At 45.1% G+C, this 15,502-nt stretch overlaps 1 protein-coding gene across 2 annotated transcripts in view; it reads left to right on the top strand.

Annotated features, from left to right (window-relative positions):
- Positions 1–1,686: 1,686 nt before the first annotated feature.
- The window catches only part of LOC133346171 (tensin-3-like), a 135,874-nt gene continuing 122,058 nt past the window's right edge, over positions 1,687–15,502 (top strand). For both annotated transcript variants that reach the window (XM_061557649.1, XM_061557648.1), the window contains exon 1: positions 1,687–1,875. The gene's annotated coding sequence lies outside the window, so the exon portion shown is untranslated. The remainder of the gene's footprint in view (positions 1,876–15,502) is intronic.

Below are 15,502 nucleotides of genomic sequence, written 5' to 3'. Positions count from 1 at the left end.
GCATTCCCACAATGCAGCTCTTCACGCGTCGTTGCACACTTTGGAGCTGTTGTGTCATATTCTTCGTCAGTGTCAACGTTTCTGTCCTAGCAGGTAATATCCACTGATTGAAAACACTTTCCTTTACACACACATTGGTATGTTTTTTTCATTGCATTCGCCTTTCCAAAATATTTTCAACCTGCCTCTTACTGTTTTTTTCATCATTTTGATCTTGGTCCACTTTTATATAACCGGTAGACATTTACCTCTGTGTTTTCCAGTTGTTTCCCTGCGGCGCATATTTCGGATTCGTTTCGCGAACCTGTTGTCAGTGGTTTTTTATTTGCTCATATATCCCGAGTCGAAACTCGCAGCCCTTTTTTCGTTACGTTTCTTCGAACACATTTGTTGTAGTTCATTTCTCATAGGATATTATAGTGACTGTGCCATCAGCAAATCTGAGACTGCCTTCTCGCTTTTGATTTTCTCTTTTTTTTGTGTGGCCAAATCGTATTTCATTAAACATCTTCGAACGTCGCCGTGAATGTTTCAAAAAGTGTGTGATAGTGCCTTGTCTCTGCGGGACCCTTTTGCCAGTATCAAAATGATGAAAAATAAGAATAGGTTTTACCCTTTCTGGCAATCAAGCAGGTGTCAAGATGTTTAAACACCAAAATAGATACATTTTGCAAGGCATCAAGTCTGCATTAAGCACACATGCTTGTGGCAAAACATGCAAACAAACATGCCCTGAGAATATATGTATTGTCCAGAACAAATCTATTCTTACTTTTCATCAGTGCCTTGTCTGACTCCCCTTTCACAGTAATGTGGCTGGTCCATTAAAAAATAAATATTTTCTAAATATATTTTTACTCAGGCCTTGATTTGTGAGAACCTGGTAACGGAGTTAATTTCTACCGAGTCAAATCCTCTTTCGTAGCCTAGAAATGGTAGTCAAAATGGTATTTGAAATTCATTGGTATTTTTTTTAATCTTGAATATGATTTATGGAATGTCCAGGTCTCGAGTTGAGAAACCTTTCGTAAAGCTTCGCTTGCTTACCCTCGTGATTGGTTGGTCTCTCAAGCTCTTGTTATTCTCTTTCCAGTGATATTCGTGAACAGTTTGTCAGTGTGCGATAAGAGAATAATGCGTCTGCAGTTCAAGTCAGTTGTATCTCCCCTTTCTTTCTGAATAGAAGAATGATTGAGGTGCCATTCCGTTAGTGTGGTTTCTCCCCCTCTGTAGCGAAGGAAGCGCTTTATTCGTGATTTCACTCAAATTCACGCTTTGTTTCTCCGGCGACAACATCTCTTGACGTGACCACTCAACGCACGCCGTTTGCTGTGTTGACGCACAAATCCACGCGTGGTTTCGCGGTTATTTTCTGACGTTGCGTTTATTGTGTGTGTGTGTGTACGGCCTGCAGGTGCATTTGCGTTGAGATGTTGAGCAGTAAAGGCAGCGATAGGGGAGAGAAGGTAGGGGGGGTAGGTCACTGGGCGTGAGTGGGGGCCTATGTGGGAGGGGGAAGGTGTAGGGTGGCCGTCTGACCTCAGCGAGTGAGTGTGTGTGTGTGCAGAGGGAGGGGGGTTTGTCCCATTGATCACGTATGCGCTCGGCGGTGCGTGTACGTGAGTGTGAGCGATGCCACGTTGGTTCGGGTTCACACTCGGCAGGTGCGCTCGCTCAGTGAAAGTATTTGCGTTGGGACGTATGCAGGTGTGCCCGTGTAGCCCTCTGTGTACGCGTACGTACCATATGCCTCGAGTGGACACAGAGCAGAAGGTCTAAAAAGAGAGAGAGAGATAGCCGTAGAGAAAGCTTTGCAACTGAGCTACCCAAGCGCTGGATTACCTTTCGACCAAAGTGCTCACGTGTCTGCCAAAGGTAAGGCTTTGTTGACTCAATGCTTTGTCCACATTCACACACATTCACAGAGAAACCTCACACGTATACTCTTCCGCATACACGAATTCCCAGACGAATTGTGAAATATGTGGACATATGTACGTGTGGTCACCTTCACGTATATTGCTTTTGTGAATGGCATCTGGAAAACGTGGCCCGTGATGTTATTGGTGACCGCTCTGCTAGGGCAGAGCCATGTGTCTTAAGCATCCCATTATGCGCTTGTGCAGCGCGAAACTAGTCCATGCTGATGACACTCAAAGAGCCCGATCCATTTCCTTGCCTTTGCTGTTGTAAGACTAACACACAAAGTTATGATTCCATGCGTAAATTTTGTATCACTTATTTTTATAATTTACCACCGTTCTAATTTACATTGCTCGTAATATCATTAAATGCCATCGTCACATCTAAGACTGGTTATTAGTTTATCCATTTATATTCCTGACTATTTCATCACTTTTCAGAAAACGTTTGAATAACCTTGGCAACAGCACGTCTGACTCCCATTCTGATATGTATACATCGATACTTTCATTGTGTAGTCTTAGTGTAGCTGTTTCCTATTTTACGTGAAGTTTTTTTAAATGTGATCTCGCCCTTGGCTTGTGAGCGCTTGGATAAATGCATCAAATCCCGTTGCAAAGCGGCGCTCAAGGTAAATACTGAACGTGCAAAACAAGTCATGCGCAATAAAAAAATTTCAACAATCGAGGATGGTGGTGGCTTGGGTAGGTGTTCATCCAGGACTGGATAGATCATGGCTGCGGATGATGTTTGCGTCAGCAGTGCAGATTTGGCTACTTCCATTGTTGTTCGCGTTGGTGAACAAGCACGTTTATTTACCGCTTGACAAAGTCATGCTGCTGTTCTGTCCTCCGGACAAGTGCGGCGTTTCACCCAAACGCGCCGTTGGCTCTCTGCCCCCTGTTCAAGTCCAGGCCCTGCCGATGGTCGTCTCTATCTGTCAATCTTTACTGTGCGGCGTCGTGACATTCCGGTGGATGTATAACGCTGATACAAATTCCATTTCTATTGTATTTCACAGTTCCATTTAAAAATAACAAAACAGTCAGACGCAGTGCTCAAACTCATTGCTTAGCACATACAGGCGGTGCTCCAGCAAAGTGCTGGTGCGTTGGCACTGCCACTGTGTGAACACGCAGGCAAGCTCACGCGTCACGTGGTGTTTGCCGTAACACTAAAGAAGCTCATGTGTGGCGTCATAAAACTCCTTTCATGTCACCGGAGGGTGGTGGTGGACTACACATGCCTGTAAATTGGTGGCTACGCACGCGCCTGTCATCCAGCACTGTTGAGGCGAGGGTTGGTGGGTCACACGCATATTGTGACCACAAAAGATCCCTCCCTGTGGCCGTCGCTGAGGTGCCATACCCTGGCTCGTCAGGAGAAGGCAGTACAGCAAGTGGACTAATCGCCATCTGTTTCCACCTCTCTGGGGATAGAGCGTTGCCCCCTTGCCTACGTCGGTTTTCCCCGGGTGCTTCGGTCTGCTCCCACTTGTATGAACACTCATTGAATTGGCTGACGTCATCTTAAAATGAAGGGCCCAATGCAGGACCCCTCCTGAAAATGTAGTTCTGGATTTTAGTGCTGGATTTTAACGAACAATTATTAGTTTTCATGTCGTGTTTTCTCCTATTAACGTTTAATTTGCAATGCATTGGTCAGTTACCAAAATGAAGCCAGTAACATCACTACAGTGTAAACCATTTCACTGACAGCAGAGCAATTCCAGCTGACAGGAAAACAATTTCTGAGACTAAACGGTCAGGCTGCCCTCTTCCAATTTACGTGTTCACTTCACTCCGGCTTGCACAACATTGGTGTCGTTGTGGTCAATGTCTTGCCTATGGATTTTAAATTGTGTACCCTCTTTTATATGCACTATAAGTTGCCATAAACACTTCCCCCAACATCTTCATCGAGGATTTTTCATAGCGGAAAAAGACACCGTGAATGATTATTATCGCGGTGAGCGTGTGTTTTTGTAACCTCTCGTACGCCCATGGTAGGGCAAGTCCCTTAAGTTTAATGTACGGAATTATATATTTATAATATATATTATTATTATAATAAAAAAGGCACTACTCTAGTTTGTAACTGTTGATTCACTCCATTGCTGGATGAAGGTCCGCATCACACCACGTCGGCTCGGTATGCCCAGTGCAGTAAATCGTTATTTGTAAATACCGTAAAGGCTAAACATATACAACGCTATATTTTATTTTAAAATAAATGCTGTAAACACACTGGACTGTGTACAGCATCGGACTGTTGCGTTTCACGAGTGCTACATTCCTTATTGAATTACGAGTGGAAACTGTTGCCCTGGTGAATAGTTCACCGCCACAAAAGCAATACGCTTTTTGGCTGCACTCGTGGCCTCATTCGCTTGAACCGTGACCATCAGTGCACAATTTTACATTCGTCAGAAAGACCTTGAGCTCTGGCAGGACTATATTGACGTATCACTTGACGTTGGTGAATGGCGGGAGTGGAACTTGAGTTGTCAGGTTCGTAGCGCAGTAACACAAACCGCAGTGCCATCGCCGCAACGGCGAAGTTGTAAACAAAAGCTCAGGTTTATTACTGAAACAAATGTTTAATTTCGAGAAGAGGACAGGCGAAAAGGAGCTCATAAACAGAGCCCTTAGAACAAGGGGAGATAAGAGCCCTTTACAATTATCAGAGATTACCAAACATTTGGGGTGGTGAAGCTTGAAGAACGGTGACATTCCTTGAGCCGCACATTAGGAATCTTTTATGTGAGTTTAATCCGTTGGGTTATTAAAGCGTGTGCCACATAACCAACGTTGTGCTCTCATGCTGTGGCGGGTGTGTGTGTGTCGTGTCCTATTTACAAAATGTGCAGGGCTCGGATATAAAGCGCCCTGTTGATGAAGTGGCTGAACGTCCGGACATGACCAGTACACCTCGGTCCTGAAGCCCTAGGTGAGCTTTGCCTTTCGGTAGGTTTTTTTGCACGTGACTCCGACTAATGGTGCCGCTTTTACGCTTTTGAACTGCACTTTGAAACTTGCCCTTTAAGGTGTGACCCATGTGGTGCTGAGATCTGGAGTTTTGCAGGTTCACATTGAGTGGATGTTTTCTTTTTTTTAAACCAGACAGTCGCATGGAAGCAGATTTGCAAACTTTGACAGAAGGGATCGGCATTAGGTAGGGTTTCCTGAAAATTCAGCACCATGTTACTGTCCAAATGTTTCTGTTAATATGTGTACCCAAGTTGCAATTAGCAAACGTGTATGTGACGAGAGAATACATATTCATAAATTATCGAGGATATTTAAGTGTTTTCGGACTTCAATTGCGATAAAGAAGTACTGCTGTGTTCTGTTGCTTCAATGCTCATTTCCAAAGGAGCCCCTATCGTAACTTTTATTTACCCATTTGAGAATCCCTTGATAAATTAAGATTGCACTGGAGTAGCGGTAGTCATGTATGAAACTGAGGTATAACATGGTTATGGCAAAAACAAACAAATATATGTCTCTACTAAACGATCGTAAGAGGAACAGTAATCCATAGAACTGACGTCTGACAAATACACAACAGTTACAATGTTGACCGTTCTCATGGCAGTGAATTTGCATTCGCTTCCGACTGACGTTATTATTGTCTTGGGCCAATCTTGAAATTGCATTCACAGTTAGATCATTTGAAAGTGTGGTCTTCACATCTTGGGGCTTGATATCCCTTTAGTCTTGCTTTTGGATGTATCTTCACGTGTGTGTGTGTGTTCGTGGCTGTAAAAGGCGCGTTGCGCTCCAAACCCAGCGACCCGAGTTCGATTCCCGCTCACGGCCACCAACACCAGTGACGATTATCTGAATCGGTCCTGGGCCTCCCCTAGGTCGACTCAGCCTCAAATAAGTATCTGGTGCGGTGTGTAAAAACATCGCCACTCGGGAGACAAAGGCGGCCGGGAGTGGTTGCTGGCCACCCCACCCCTCCTCGTGTGCCGTAACGGCCTTCGTAGATTTCTGCTCGCTAACAGCACTTGCCCCAAAAGTTTGTTAAGGCTGTACGGGGGATCTTTGTCTTTGTAAAAGGCCCATAGGGCTTCAGCTGAATTCCACTTTTCACTACCAGTCCCATTCCATACAATGTTAATTGAGCTCACGTGTGTGTGTGTGGCCGAAGTCAACGAAGATTACGTGTCCACAAGAGTACACAAAAAAAAATACTCCCGGGGTTATCTCTATCAACAAGCCACGGAGGGGAGCGGTGGCGGCGGCGTCGTGGTTGACGCACCGCGCCGTAAACTTTAGCGACGCGAGTTGGATTCCTGGTCGGAGGAGTTGACATCACCGCTGAGTGGTTTCTGAACTGATTTCTGAATGAATGAAATTAAATTAAATTTTGGGAACCGCCCATTCACCGGCCCGCACTGACCATCAAGGTGACCAACATCGCGTGGGAGAGGCTTTTCATCGAGCAGTGACAGAGTGCTGAGAATTAACAAGCCATCGACAAGTGTCAATTATTATTTTGATGACCTACAAAGTAGCTTCCCAGGTCTCTCGTCAGCCGGGTCACTTCTCACTGCTTCGCACTGTCATTCTGTAACACAGTCCACGACTATCATTCACTTGTCACCTGTAAATCTTGTTTCTGACAATCTGCCCACGGGAATGCATGACCTATGCAAGAAGTGTAAATGTGTGTTTTTTTTTTTAAAGAAAGTAAAAAGTGAGTCTAAAACTAGAATCAATGACTTAAAGCCGCTCGAAAACAAGTTAGGGTACACTGTATTTCGAAAAGTGTTGTATTTTTTGTTGTTGTTCCGCAACGGAGATCTGAGGTTATAAACGACCTCGATAACAACAACACCTGAGCTGGCGGCTGCAAAAGCTACAGATTAACCGAGGGTGGAGCCCATGCAAAGGCCAGCCCTTGGCCCACGACCCCCAGCCCTCAGCCCGCCGAGTCAGTTCCCCCCCCCCCCTCCAATAACCCCTTAGGATCAGATTCAGGGGCAGACCCTTCACCCTGACCCCTAGTGCCATGAAGGTAGGCCCTAAACAGCCCCCGAGAAGAAAGGGGCGCAAGTTACAGGGGGTGCCGCCCCCCATTGGCATCTCCCTTTGTGTGCTTATTCTGGATTCCGCACTTGCAATTCAGCGGGCAACTGTTGGATTTGATTTCCGATGCGCCCCAAAGTGCCGCCTACGGGGGTCGACAAAGCAACGTTGCTCTTCGTTTTTTGAGCATTTTTTGTTGTTTTTGTTTGTAACTTCGTTTGTTCAGCGCGAGTGTGACCGCGCGTAAGTGTCCACGTGTCGCCACTTCCTCCAAACCCGCACATGATACGGAAGAGTAAAGTACTCGTGTGCTACTGACAGTGGCGCGCGACGTGCATTTTTTAGCTTCCCAGAAAAATCAGTTGCCCGTGTCCTGACAGATGTAAATCACAGTTAATGAATCTAAAGCCGCGCTTAGTACGAAACAACATCGCTTAAAACAACATGCCAGGAGATAGAGCGTGCCGAGTGTATCCCAGTGGCCGATGTGCTACTCTGGTTGTGAGTAGACACTCTGAGTTGGATTTCATCGACACTTTGGATGCGATTCGAGGCTGGCTCTAAATGACCCGCGGTGATTTCCCCACCATGTAATCGTGAGTGTCCTATGTTTGTCCCGTCTGCACTCGGCGTGTTGAGTGGGATCAACTACACGGAGCTCCATCTGCTCCTCCCTCATTTGGAATGCCCTAGAAGAGCCAGTGCCGATACAAACGGGCCTTTAAAAAAACTTTTTTTCTTACAATGTCTTTTTTTATTCGCGAATAAAAGAGGCAGAATGTTGGTCCATTGTTTCAGTAACTGTGCATATGTGTAGAATCCTCTACGACTCTCAAAAGCGAGCTCCAAAAGTTCGCGGTCATCTCATTTCATGAATCCATTTCTCTCTTCTCCTGATCTTCAAGTGATCTTTTTGGGGTCAATGTTTTGCTTCATCAGATGTTTAAAGGGCTCCATCCTCTTGCACACATCACAGCTGTCACGTACTCGTCTCAACTCCCATGAACATAGTACGCACTTTACTCGTGCATCTCGTCTTCACAGAGCCCATTACTAAGTCTTGAAACACCAGTGAACCATTATTGATGTACGTATGTATGTTGAACTTCTTTCGCACCGTACGTAGCCAACCGTGCTGATCGGAGGTGCGGGGGGGGGGGGGGAGAGTTCTGGTCTTGGAGGTACAGTCACAACGTGGATGTATGATTTGTCCCAGATGCCATCGCTTTTTTGCAATGTATACCCTTCTATCACAATGTCCTGCTTCTCTTGAGACCACAGCTGCTGGCTCGTACGAAACCCACTCTGCCGTTATGGACAGCACTTCAGTTGTTCAGGGCAGCACTTTAATGCATTGATTTTTATTTTTTCTCTCTCAAAAATTACTTTATAACCCAACTCGGAGTGTGCGTGTGTTGTTATCGCAGCTGATGATTTCGTGAGGAGGGCGAGTGCAGGGTCGATACTGGGGCCAGGCTACATGGTGGGCTTGGCGTCTATGGATGGGAGGTGAAGAGGGTCTGGGTGGAATGGGGCTTTGTGGGAGAGTGGAAGATATAGTGTGGGTGGGAGCAGGATTCTCCAGGGGTGCACACGAGGCTGAGCGAGAGGGCTTAGAGCAGCGGTTCTTAACCTGGGGTGCATGCATCCCCTGGGGGTACGCGATGCCCTTTCTGGGCGTGCGAGATGTGGCCAGATTTGTTTTTATAGAAGGTAAATCATCGAAATACAAATTGAGCACGTGCACGCAAGTACAACTTACTTTGTTTCATCAAACTTGTGTATTTATTAACATACGGTTTTTTTACGATTGAGAACCAAAGCGGTGCAAGGCTGCAGTGAATGTTAAGAACCACTGGATTAAAGGCAGGGGTGGGCCCTCTCGAATTTCTGTCATTTCAGATGCCCCACCCTCCCTCGATGTGGCCCAGGTATTGGCACGGAGAGACTTTATAAGTTGACCTATTGGAGTGATGTCGCAGTGTGCGTCGACATGCAGCTATCAAAATGAAGCTCTGCCCACTTCACTTGGTGGCTCGCAATACCTCCCAGAATGCATCCTGCACCCCACAGAGTATGCTGCACAACATCACACTGAGCACATGCCACACAACACAGATCACGTGCCACACCACACAGAGGACACATCACACCAGAGCACATATCACACCACACTAAACATATGTCACAGTACAGAGTGCCACACCCACGGCACAGAACGGATGCGCTGCACATTATAGAACACTCACACCACACAATAACCTATGTGGGACAATTACACCACACCACACAGATCATAGTTGACAACACACTGCTCCTCGGAAAGCTTAATTGGCACTGAGAAACTCTTTGCTCGCTAAGATGTTTCTGGCTGCATTCTCTGGCAATGTAGCGTTTACAAAACTTATGACTGATGGCATTAATGAGTCCAGCAGCAAAAAAATGCATTATTGAGCACAGAGAAAAATGTAAAGATGATATTTCTGGCAATGGCCATTCTTCAGACAAGTTTACTCGCCAGTGATGAAGGGCAGACGGCAAACATGTTTGTATTAGATCTTCCAAATGTACACTTTCGTGGTACAATTTACAAATGAGATGAATATATCTAAGCACGCGAGTTAAATCAGCAGGACAGTGTGGGATGCGAACAGACTGCAAAAGCGCGGAGAAATTGAGATAAATAAGGAGAGTGGGAGGGAATGAGCGAGTGAGAGGGAGATTGAAAAGCAGAGGGAGTGAGATTGTGCAGCAGAGAGAGTGAGATTGTGCAGCAGTGAGATGGTGCAGCAGCAGAGTGAGATTGTGCAGCAGAGGGAGAGAGATGGTGTAGCAGAGGGAGAGAGATGGTGTAGCAGAGGGAGGGAGAGGCAGGAGGCAGATCGTGAGAGACAAGGAGGGGAGAGTGATTGGCCAAAGTGGAGAGTGTGGAATTAAAGTTTGGGATGGAGAGAGTGAGGAGAGAGAGTAAATATTTCCCACTATAAATAAAGTAAATGTTGAGTTGTTTTCAATATTTTTTCTCTCCCGAGTTTTGGTTTTTAGTAAAAGCTGCAGTAAGGTAATCACACTGGAATGTTGAAGGAGGGTGGTTGGGTGTATGAAGTTGAAGATTCAGAGTGGGCTGCTGTGCTTTACCTTATTTGGTGAGTTGAAGGCTTCGTAAAGTCAGTGGTGTACATGGCTTACTGTTATGCAACCACCGACTTTGCAAGAAATGAAAGCGTATCTCTATGAATTAAATAATAGCATACGACGTTTCGATTGCAACACAAGCAATCAACATCAAGTATAAATGAAAAGGAAAACAAACCTAGTAAACTTAGAAATATAATGCAATTCAACACAGAGAGTCGGCTAACATAACAGTCAACACCCTACCTGGTTGATTACGTTCTTCCAAAGATTTCAAAATTTCAGAGAAAGACAAAACACAGACACGGAAACACACAGACAGACACATAAGCAGAGAGAGATAACACACAGACACACAGAGAGAGACACACACATAGGCACACATTTTTTCTTTCTACGTGACTTTACCGAAAGAACCAAATAGTAATCCCTGCAGTCACGAAAGTTCCAAATCAAGTTCGTATGTCCATGACTGTCTTCCGCACTCCAAAAAGGAATTTTCCACGCAGAGCGCTGGTGCCATGTGCCCCGGGTCATCCACGACACCAGCGTGTGGGATCTGAAGACAAAAATCATAATTTTATTATTTGATCTTCTCTTTGGAACCCAGTTCCATCATATGTGGCCAACTTCCCGACCTTAAATGTGCTTTGTACCCCAATAGAATCAATATAATTAATAAAAATAAAACTTTTTTTTACACTTTTCGCTGGACTGCTCAAAATTTGTAGAAGAAGGAACGCGAATATGTTAAGCCATGAATAGTGAATAAGCGAGAATGACTTGATGAAACAAATTCTGAAGAGAATGTCAGATTTAGCTTGGAAGATGCCTGTTGATCATCTGTAGACGAGAAAGGATGGATGTCTTTAATCAGTGAACAGCATATTGGTAAAGCTACGTGAACTATTGTAGTCACAAACTCGATTCAGCGAGAAAGGGAGCAAAGGTAGAATTATATATTTTTCTGCCACACTGTATAATGCCTTATACAAACATTGAAGGCTATTGATGACAAGTTAAATAATATATTACGAGTCATCTATCAGTATTCTGCTGTGCTGTCCGGTTAGCGCACTGGGCTTGCGATACAGATTCGATCTCCAGCCTCTGTCCACGCAGGAATATTAAATTGTTTCACCACAGTAAGTTGATCAGTAGGTTTCACGTTGCATGGTAGAGCGTGGGAAACTCCCACCTCTTTCCACGAGCAGGCCAAACAACCTCTTAGTGCGGTGTTTCTCCAACTTGTTTGGCCCCTGTACTACTCAGCTGATGCAAATCTTTCTCGCGGAACACCCAGCCCCTCACCCCTGGAGACAAAAAAAAACCCATTCACTTCTAACTAGATTCGAACGTTTTCGTGACTGCAGGAATTTTGCTTTGGTTCTTTCGGTAAAGTCACGTAGAAAATTAAATCTAATAATACTTATAGAATACGAAGTTTCGGTTGCAACACAAGCAACCATCGTCAGGTAAGAATGAATGATACAACACAGACACGGGAACGGCATATTTAAGGCCTCGGCACAGATTTGTTGTCCTTCTGTTTGTCTTGGTGTGTGTATCGCTCTGTGTGTCTTTGTGTGTGTTTCTCTCTGCATGTGTGTCTGCCTGTGCCGTTCCCGTGTCTGTGTTGTATCATTCATTATTGCCTGACGATGGTTGCTTGTGTTGCAACCGAAACGTTGGATTCTATTATTATTATTTGATTTGATTTTCTACTTGACTTTACCGAACGAACCAAATCCCCATTCACTTCTCTCTCCGAATACCAGTGAGGGTATTTGGATCAAGGTAGTTAGTTTACCAAACTTAATTTATAAATAAAACGCGATGAGTAAAATATTTCGATTTAAAGCTTTCCTGACTGCAGGGATTCATATTCTTGGTTCTTTCGGTAAAGTCACGTAGAAGGGAAACAATAAAATAATAAAATTCTCACGACGTTTCGATTGCAACACAAGCAATAATCATCAAGTGTGAATACCACAGCAAGAAAATTTGAATTTTTAAAAATCAATGTCCGAAACAATGTCAATGTTGTCCGGCGGATCAACCTGCATTTGCATCGCAGCCCGGCGAACCACCTGGGAGGGTCGTGGCGGATGACCCCGGCAGTACCGGGGACCACACGCTGAGAGCCACCACTCTCAAGGGGCTCTCCCAGAGCCCCCTTCGGTGCAGGCCCTTCCAGCGGCGGCGGCGGCGGCACGAGCAAGCGGTTGTCAGGGCTGCACCTTCACTCGCTCATTCCCCGTGGAAGTCTTTAATCGGCCACGGGTTCGGAATGCGTTTGGTGGCGGGACACCTCCAGGCGAGGGCCAGGTGCGAGTGACGTCGGCGGTACCGAAGTCGTTTCTTCTGCTCGCACACACCCTTTGGCCCTCGTGGCTCTCGACAGCAAACGTTACGGCGTGTGAACGATGAGCTTGGGAGTCACACGGAACGCGCAGCGACTCGCCTTTGCGGTTGGGCACGCGAACACCGCGCTGGAGCTGTCGCTGCGTCGGTACGCAGCGTCAAGGGGCGCCTCCCCACAGTTTGACGAGGCACAATGGCACCCCCCACCCTCACCCCCCCTTTTTTTGTTTGTTTCAGAGTAGCTTTGTACGACAATAATTGTATAATTTACACGTGTGTACACGAGCAGGTGGTGTTTTAGAATGTTCCAACATTTTCTGTTTTACGATACCTTGTTTGTTTTATAGTGGTATGATCATTTAATAGATTTTTTTAACATGTATGTTATCTAAGGAAGTGGGTGGTATATGACCTACGCTGTGTTCCATTTTGGCAAAGTAGTTAGCTGCATTCTGTGATTTTTTTGTTGCACTTGGCTGTCCTTGAGGTGAACTGAAATGAAATGGACTCCCTTACAATCCCAGCGACTTCAACTGGGAAATGACAGAAGCTGAAATGAAGCAACACTGAAACTGAAGACTAAGCCCCAGTGAAAACCTGAAGTTGCGTAACCTCTTTTTTTTAATGCAATCTCGTGCCATTGTTGGTCACTGCTATTTTGGAGTGTCTGTCATCTATTCAAACATTTGTCCTCCCAGGTTGTTACAGGGTGACATGGTGCACGAAACACGTTGGTTTTATGTATTGGCGTGCATGCGGGCACACAGGTGTATGCACAGGTGTACGCACAGGTGTATACACAGGTGCAAGCTGGCGCTGTTGCTGCGTGATAGCGGATTGAACGATGCACTGCTTCTTCAGCTCATGATGCGTGCAACAAAGTGTGTGTAAATGAATCAACATTTTAAAAATATATATTTGTGATGTCATTTGTCTCAGCACATCATAACATTAGTACCCATTCTTGGAAAAGTGAACGTTGTTTCTCCTTATAGATGGATTCACCTCTGCCATAGAAACATGGAATTTCCACCACTAGCTCAGGGCAGTAAACGGGAGACATTCACTGCCCCACTGATCATTTGAGCGGGAAATAACATTGACTTTGGCTATGTCATGTGTTCGATATGTTAATGTCACCCCTGTCGCCACCACAGGCCCTTTTACCTCTCACCACCACTGTTAAAGAAGAGACGTGATTTTTTATGTAAATCGGTCACCCTGAATCAAGAAAACTCAACATCACTTTCTCTCTACTGTGTAAGGGATGCAGGCAATAGCCAGTGCTTTGAGCGGTTGACCAGTGACATTGAGGAAAGTTCGTAAGTAACTGCTGTTGTGCTGCATCATTAACAGAGGCATACCCTCCATGGCCTGAGTGTGACACTTCCACATCTTCTGCTATGACTTTAAATTCCTCGCTGTCTTTGAGTTTTGCTTCATTCCACATGCCACGAATTGAAGTACTGCGCTATGCTAAATTGCACACGCCACAATCATTCTATTGTGACTCTTCGTTGACATTAATGGTATATTGTGAACTTCTATTCACGATAAAGTACACAAGCGTAGCATTCTGCCTTACTAGCAGTGCAACAATTAATCCCACGTGCTGATTCAAGACATTGTCATTAATGCAGGGGTCAAATTTTTATGCAAGAGGTGATTATTTTGTTTTTACATTGCAGTTAATGATAGCACCTCCTCTCGCTGTAGTGGTGATGTAAACCCATAGCGTGCAATTAATATGAATCGAAAAGCATGTTGCTTCGTACACATGCAATTCGATGCACATATTGCAAGCTTAAGAATGTATCCTGTTTAAGGTGGCTGAATGGCACAAAGACTACACTGTCGAGCTGACACTGTTTAAGATTCTAGGTTTGAATCCTGGTAGCCTCCTGTGATTAAACTGGATTCTCAAGTATGGCGAGTTGATGGCCGTTGCCTGGTTACCAATGACTTTACAACGACAAAAAAAAACATCATATTGAATGTCGTTCTGCACTTAATATGAATACATTTAATCTCTGAGAATAAAACAAAATTCAGCTTGTCTTGCAACAGACGTTACACTCTCGTATTGCCAATGGGAAAGTGCTGGCCCTCAGTGTGTAGAACAGAGGTTACTTGCAGAGATCTCAGAAGTAGCTCTGTAGCGTCTGCTTCTGTGGGATGTTCTCAGGGTATGTGCTCTGCTCACTATGAAAATGCCGAATGGATGTTTTGAATCATGGCACGACTCCGACACCACCAAGTTGTCCCTCCAATCCGTGTTATATTTCAGGGTGTGTGCGATACCGGTGAATGTGTTTTATATGTTGTATAGCATGAACTAACACACATATTTAGATGCTGCAATGAACAGTGATGGTTAACAAACGGTAATTTATATTTTTTTTAAACGTGGGGGAAAAACGATAAAAATACGAGCGCATGCTGTATACAATCCGCAGATATGTAAATGCCGTTACAAAATGAAAAATTGTCAAGTGACATAATGAGCGTTGAGAATTGTTGAAGGAAGGCTTCATGAAATCAGTCATGTTGCTATCACGAAGATGTAGGTAATTATCCAAATTATTTGATTGTCAGAGCCATTTCCACCGCTTGTCATGTGTCAGCTTTTGCTGCCTGATTTTGCGTCCGAGTGGGAGCCACCTCACAAATGAGGCACTCCTACCTCAATGCTGACATCCCAGGCGGCCGCTTGTTTAAATGAATGAACGAATGCCGTTGATGGTTGTGTTTCTCACAGCATTTTTCCAAACTCTTAGAAATGCCACTGGGGCTGGGGATGCCTTTGTGTGCTGACACTCCAATGCCGCATCAAGAATGTGGCATTTTGAGGGTATTGGTGCCTTCCTCGGCCACCCCGCTACGAGTCACTTTGTGAGGAGCTCCTTTAATAGCAAAAGCAGAGAAAAGGGGGTTCCTTCACCGACCATGACTAAGAAAGAGCTCTCGGAGAGACGTGTGCCCTCCGTATTTCTGTACAAGCCGTACCCTTCTGCTGCATATCTAACGTTCCTGCGATTGTG

Source organism: Lethenteron reissneri, chromosome 23 (assembly GCF_015708825.2).
Source record: "Lethenteron reissneri isolate LAM-NWPU_2019-01 chromosome 23, ASM1570882v1, whole genome shotgun sequence".
NCBI classification, from domain to species: Eukaryota; Metazoa; Chordata; class Hyperoartia; order Petromyzontiformes; family Petromyzontidae; genus Lethenteron; species Lethenteron reissneri.
The sequence above is the reverse complement of the archived record's forward strand: the minus strand, read 5'-3'. Positions and strand labels throughout refer to the sequence as shown.